Source organism: Lupinus angustifolius, chromosome LG08, assembly GCF_001865875.1.
Source record: "Lupinus angustifolius cultivar Tanjil chromosome LG08, LupAngTanjil_v1.0, whole genome shotgun sequence".
NCBI lineage: Eukaryota > Viridiplantae > Streptophyta > Magnoliopsida > Fabales > Fabaceae > Lupinus > Lupinus angustifolius.
This window is the reverse complement of record NC_032016.1, coordinates 4,021,429-4,029,030: the sequence shown is the minus strand read 5'-3', so window position 1 is coordinate 4,029,030 and position 7,602 is coordinate 4,021,429.

Sequence of the window (7,602 nt, the reverse complement as noted above, 5' to 3'; positions counted from 1 at the left end):
AGTCCTTTAACATATAACACATTATCTTTGGAGGGAAATGGAGTTTTACCAATTGTCTTCATCAAAATCGTGTCAAGGTCAGAAGCAAGATCTTCTAAATAATCTCCCTCATTTTGATGATGACAAACCAACATATTTTTGAAAGTGGAGTTTTCTGAGATTAGAATACATCATGAGATATGACTGGTTGACTTGAGTATGTTCCTCCTATCTTGTATACTCTCCTTTTTTTTAAGTATATGCGTGCAAAGATTTAGATAGAAAACACAACTCCAACTTTTCTCCCCCTTTTAACTTCATCAAAAAGAAGGAAAAGCCAAGTTTCCACCATAATATATATATATAGAAAAGGGTACAAGATAATGACTTATTTCAAAGCCCATATTAGTATAAGCAATATGGACCACATAATGTAGATGCTATAAGATAACAAAGCTATTTGAATTATAGCATCATAATCATTGAAATAACAAGAGGTTCATACACAAAAGAAAAACATAAATGAAAGTTAAAGATTACAAATAAAATGCAACAAGTTCATAAACAACACATCAAAGGAACAAATTGAGCAAACCCGAGGTAACAACTACTCTTAGATTCCGGCTCGTCACTATCATCGTCTAAATCGATGTATTCCAACCAATTTGATAATCGTCTAAGTTCCACTTGGACTTGTTGATTCTTAGCATCAAGAGCATCCATCCTTGTGATGATATAGTCTCGAAGTCAGAATAACTCATTCACGATCATCCGATTGGTAGGCTTGGAAGCAAATTAAGATGAATCAACAGGAAAAGTAAAGGGTTGATTCTTGTAGGTTATATATGTGGAGTCTCGAAAGAATCTCATCTTGTGGATTATCCACATCAATCTTACTATCCTGAACATGTAGTGCAATCTTGGACTCCCTTACATTAGAAACACCAAAATGCTCAAGTATGACAATTATAATTATAACATAAGTTGACGGCTTTGAGTATCTCTAAAAGTCCATATTTGTCTCATTACCATCAAAGTTTATTTAATCATAATGTTATGCTTAAGATCATACATAAGTTGTAGTTCTATACCACTAATTTGTAAATGAATTAAAAAACTTGGAACTATAACATAACTGAAACAATAATGAAACAATCTGTCTTATAGATTGACATTTCTAACAAAGAGGATATATCTACTCTTTATAGTTTCACCTGAGACTCTTTGCTTACGCATTTCAATTTCTCTCTTAGAAAATATACACATAAAGTAGTAGAATTCCTTTTTGTCATCCACTTTTAAGTCACATTGATAACCTGATTGTGTTGTTGTCCCTATGAACGGTATGTTATATAAAATTAAACTCAAGATTTTAAAGTCTAATGCAATCAGCTTGCCTTTGACATATGAGAAGATTTTATTCATCTTGAAAGTCAAATTGCAGTAAAATACCCTCACAAGTTCCGGGTAGTGGGCACAATGTACTTCACTAAAATGAAAAAAATATTTTCTTGCTTAAGAAGGATGGAGAAAATGAAATCATCAGACTCAAAAGAGTGTAACTTACCAAACTTAGGAGCGAAAATGGGTCTCTCTAGAAAATGCTCTGTGAACAATTTGTGTTGTTCATCGTTTGCAAGAAATCGTGCCAAATCCAACATATTAGCCTCAGAAGAAGTTGGTTGCTTCCTTTGAGACACATTGGTATGTTGCTTCTTGGTCTTTGATGAATAAGCCACGAAATTGAAGTTTGAAATTTGTAGGCTTTGAGTTTTTAAGAAATTTGTGATTTTTTATTTAGAGCACTAAACATGAAAATGATGGTTGAAATATGTTTAAAATTGAAAACGTGATAGAAAACGACTCAAAAATCACTCAAACAAGTTGAGAAATGATGTTTGTCGAAGTGGAGGGGGTTGCCACGGTTTAGAGAGGGTTGAAGGAAGAAGATGAAGGTTCTGAAAATGGAAAAAATCATTTAAATACTACACATGGTAATCGGTTACTCATAATAGAGTAATCGATTACATCAGCGAAATTGATGCAAGGGGAGTTTGAGATGTATATCACTAAAAAACCATCCTTGAGTTGTTTGATTTGAAGTTCAAGGAAGTAATTCAACTTTTCCATCATGGACATCTCAAAATCCCCTTGTATCATTTTACCAAATCACTATACAAAAGATTATTAGTAGAACCAAAAATAATATCATCAACATATATTTGAACAAGTAGAGTATGATAATATATTTTCTTAATGAATAATGTAGTACCAACCTTGCCTTTGGTAAATCCTTTGTCAAGTAAAATGCTCATTAGACAATCATACTAGGCTCTAAACATCCATTTTGAAGAGTTTAATAAGCATCCATATTATAAAAGAAGTTTTATAGTTTATTTGTTTGTTTATCCTTTTGACAATCATCCCCAATTTTTCTTTTAATAAATCCAATTCCAGGCAAACAAATAACTACTTCATGCTTAATTAATTAAAATGATCGATATGGTTGTGTACTATATTCTTATAACAATTCATTACAAAGAGAGATTATCAACTTTACTAATATCAAGGATTTTTCTTTTGTTGTTCTCTCCATTGATAGTAGAGCCTTTATTTTATAATATGGAAATTTGAATTTTATTATGTAATGTGCCTCAAACAACAGTTGTCATGATATCACATTTTGCATATGGCTTTTAGGTACTCCTACAAAACAGATTAAAATAAAATGCTAGTACCCAATGTAGTTTTGGTCCTATGGGGTTAGCAAATTTCTCTACCCATCTATATTGACCAGATGACATACCATATTTTCTAATATGACAAGTATTAGGTGTGTGACCAACTTTATTACAATAAGAATAAGTAGTTAGATGCTTATGTGTCCTAAATTTTATTTTAAAAAGAGGATTAGTATGGACTTTTTCTTTTTGAAATTTTATGTTGCTTCCCATGATTGTTTTTCCTAAGAAATTCTTAGTTTTATCCACATGAATATTTGCATAGCCAAGACCTCTTGGGTCTGTTGAATGTCTTTAGACTTTTACAATCCTATCTAAATCGTGACTGCTCTTGATGAATGTATTAAGTTCAAGACTTATTGTTGAAACTTTAGTTTCAAGAGGAATACAATTTGGATATAAAGAGGAATATAGTTTATCAATATCTTTCTTTAAAACTTTGTTATGACATTCCAAAATAAAATGCATTTTGTAACTCATCATATGAAAATGTGTCATTTGGTTCAAAGTTACTAACTTCATATACATCATTTGATTTGTGTGAAGCCATCAAGGAAATATGTGCTTTCTCCTTAATTTTGATTTAAACATTTGAACCAGCATCATTGTCTTCTGATATGACATTTATTTTTCTGCGCATCTTATCATTCTTTCTTATGAAAATATGTTGCTTTTTTAAGGCTGAACAAACACTTTTAACATGATTTGGTTTCCTGCATACAGAGCATGTGGAGTCTTGCTTTGATATTGATGCTTCACTATTTGTTGCAGGCCTTTGTACTTCTTTGGTTCCATATATCTGCATGACGCTCTAAAAAATCTTTGACTCCTAGAGTTGATGTAAGAATATTTTTGGCTTTAAGGTCGTATTGGATTCTATTTTTCTCTTCATTGGTCCATGAAAATTTTGGTTTTGGTTGCTTAACCTCATTAACAACCATGTTTGGTATGAATGAACCTAGTTCTATTGAGTCACGTATATCTAAGTCTAGAGATTTTAGGAATATTTTCATTCTGATTTTTCAGAATACATAATATTCTCCACTAAATATTTGAGGTCTTTTAATGTTGAAACCATTACCTAGAATAGACTTAGAAGCCGTCAAAAGTTGAGGATCTTTGGGAATAATTTACTCAACTACGCTTTAATGCCAATTGTAAGTATTAGATGACAACTAAGAGGGGGTGAATTAATTGACTATTTTTATATCTAATTTTTCTGCTATAAAATCAAAATATGTTGCAAGGCAAAATGATGTAGAAAAATGTCAAGTTAAAAATAGTAAAAGTAAGAGAGTAAAGAGAAGAGAGAAAGTATACGAATGTTCTTATAATGATTCACCTTCTTGTCCACCGAAGGCTATTATGTCAAGTACTCTTGCATCACAAGAGATTTCTTTACTTGATATTATGAGTAGCAATTACAATTTCTCTCTCCGAGACTCTTTGTACATTACTCACTCACTAATATCTCACACCCTTGGAAAACAACCTTTCCAACTTCACTCTTCCCCTTCTCACCACACCCTTATGATGAAAAGTTTACAACAATGAATGAATAAAACTTTCTAGTGCAAGGATTGCCTTACAAGATATAAAATTGTTATAACTTGCAATCCCCTTGCTTCTAATTCACTTAGTATACAATGCTCACAAGGTATTTAAGTTCGGGAAACATTATAACAAACACTTAATACAACTTCAGAATTTTTTTGAAAGTTTGGAACAAAGTTGCATGATAAGTGTAGAGAATTGTATATAAAAATTGTGTGAATTTTATATTATTAACCGGTCACGATATTGGTGTTCCAAGGCCCTTAAATAGGCTCCCAACCTTTCAATATACACTTACACGAAGGTAGGACATGATTGGAATGAGACCAATTCAGTTTGGATGAAAGTTGTTGAGTTTGGATTTGAAAATATGGTTTAACAACTCTGTGTAATCGGTTATAGATTTGTGTAATCGATTACCCATCCATTCTGTTTCATTGAGTAACCGATTACTGCTTTTGGTAATTAGTTACACTATGTTAATTTTTCTGAGAAAGCCATTACTTAGTCAGGTGACCTATTATGCAGTCCTAATAACCTGTTACTTACTGTCACATAGTCTAAGTAGCCTCTTAGCTAGGTCTAGTAACTTGTTACTCAGGTCAAGTAACTTATTACTTAGAATTTTAAAAATTGTTTTATTTTGTCTAAGAGTTTTCCAATAATTTTAAAATTTTCTTGAGCATTACTACTAAACATAATTAGAGCATAAGGATACAAGTACCTATTGAAGACTTCAATTCTATTTTGTCTTGAAGCTTGATCTTCTATGTCTTCACAAAGTCTTCTTCCTTTTTCTTCATGTATGATCGTGGTGTATTCATCAAAATTGTGCCAAGGTCAGGATCAAGATCTTCTTCATAAACAGAATGATGCACCTAAATGTGTTGAATATACACACTTCTAGAAACTAAAACCTTCCCAAAAAGTCTCACACAACCCAGAATATGAAGATGTGAGATGCAAGATTTCGTAAACTTGATATGAGTTGAAAATCTTGTAATACTTCTTCAATGATTGATGAAGTATTCTCTTATCTCTTTTGTGTATCAAAATAGTTTTCTATCTTTTCAGAAACTCATGGAAAATTCGATCTTTGAATGCAAAAGTGAAATGAAATATAGTTTTGTTTTCTGGTGCAGTTAATCGATTAAACAATCTACTTAATCGATTAACGGTCTTTAAAAAACAATATTCTAGAAAATGTAACTTCCTTTAATTGATTAACCCTTAACTTAGTCGATTAACGAGTTTTCATTTTGCATATGTTAATCGATTAATTTAACCTTAATCGATTAAGAGTTTTCTGAAAATGTTACTTTGATGTGTTATGAACCTCTTACATGATTTGTAAAAATATGTTACATGATTTTGAATGATGTGCGATTTTAACCTTTGTTTAATGCACCAAAATCATGTGATCATGTATTTATGCACGTGTATGTAAATCATGTATGCATGATTGTAACTCTCATTATTAGTTATGATCATATTTTAGATTGTGAGACTTCCATTAAAGTTCAAATAATCTAGACTCTACTCAATCAAACATCTTAAGACCTAAGATAATAGAAAATACTCTTAGTCTTATAGATCTTCTTGAATGCTTGAACTTTTAGCCTTAACCTTGTTGTTTGTTCATTTGTCCATGTCTTCAAGCTTGTCTTTAAACTTTTTCTTCATCAAAATCCATGTGATGCATTCTTGTCTTTACAAAGACTCTACCAAGCATTTGATATATAGTCTCCTGAACTCCCACTTTGAAAAATTCGTATTGGTGAACCAATACATTGATCTTTGATTATTTAACATGGGCAGATCCTTCATAATAAAGGGCTACATTATCCCAGATGTCTTTATCTATATTGCTGTTTTAGCTTTTGACATGTTTAGATCAAGAAATACACAAGATAGTGATTTGCTTTCAAATTCAGTTGGCGCTCTATATTTTGATTTGTTACCATGAAGCTCAAGGTAGATATTCTCCACTTCCACTCTTAGGCTATGTAAACCACGATCCAATTAACTCCCATATATCAATACTCTGAACATCAAGGAAGGCCATCCTTCACTTCTAGTATCTATAGTCAAACCCATCAAACAATGATAATATCTTGATTGTTTGTCATTCTGTGTCAATGATGTGTGGATCGTACGCTTCTTTGTACTTGTTAGATACACAACCTAAGGAAGATAAGCTATGATACTAGTTGAAGTTAGCATAGAAAAGCACAAGAAGGGATATCAAATTGTGTTTGCTAAGTCGAAAGTGCATGCTGCAAGAAGCCACCCAAAGCTAACACAAAGAGCTAAAACTTTCATGTAGAAATTGAGTAGGAATTCAACCATCAAGTATGTTGTGTTATTAGGCCATAGTGAGTATTAGTGTTACATGTTATTGGGCCGAGCTTACGAGATTCTAGACGAATGAAAAATAAGAGTTATCCACAAGCTAATTTTTATTATAAATAGAATAAGTTCAAAACCACAGTTCTCCATTATAACCCCTTGTTTTTTTATCTCGTATGGCTTGCTAAACACTTGAGTAATCTTAAGGTGCAATCTTCATATGTTTCTAGATCTTAGATTTTGTACTTTATGAATATTATTTGTTGCTTTGAAATTGGTTTTCTTTTATGTCATTCAATGATCTGAATGTTTTCTAATAATTTCCACCATTTGGTTAAATTCTTATGTGTTTATATTATGTTTTTATTGTATAGTCAATAGAGAGAAATGAAAGTGCAAAGTGTCAAGATATCACTTAACTTGTCTATGTTTTGATGAAGATAAAAGATTTAGTGAAAGCTTAAAGATAACTCAACAAATCAACATGCCAAAGATTCAAGAGTTTCATGTCTAAACTAGAGTCTTAGATATGTGTCTTATTTAGGTTAGGTAAACCTAGATGCAAATCTCACATGTTCTAAAAACTATCATATCATTTACATGAGATATGTTATCTATCTTATTATATGTTTATGCATTAATCATACATGTTATTTGTGCATTTTAGGCATAAAATAATAGTAAAACATGTATAATTGATAAGCATAACATATAGGTAGTTTACCATTTAATATCTTAACTGAAAATATGTCAGTTAATCAATTAAGCAAGACATTAATCGATTAACGTGAAAACAGTTTTAATCAGTTTCAAAAAATAACTGAAAAACGAAATTCAGTTATTCTAAACAATCTGTTAATCGATTAAAATGGCACTTAATCGATTAACTGGGCATAAAACATCTTTTCTATATAAACTGTAATTTTACACCATGCTTAATACATTCATTCATTTTTAGAATTGCTAAGTTGCATATTTT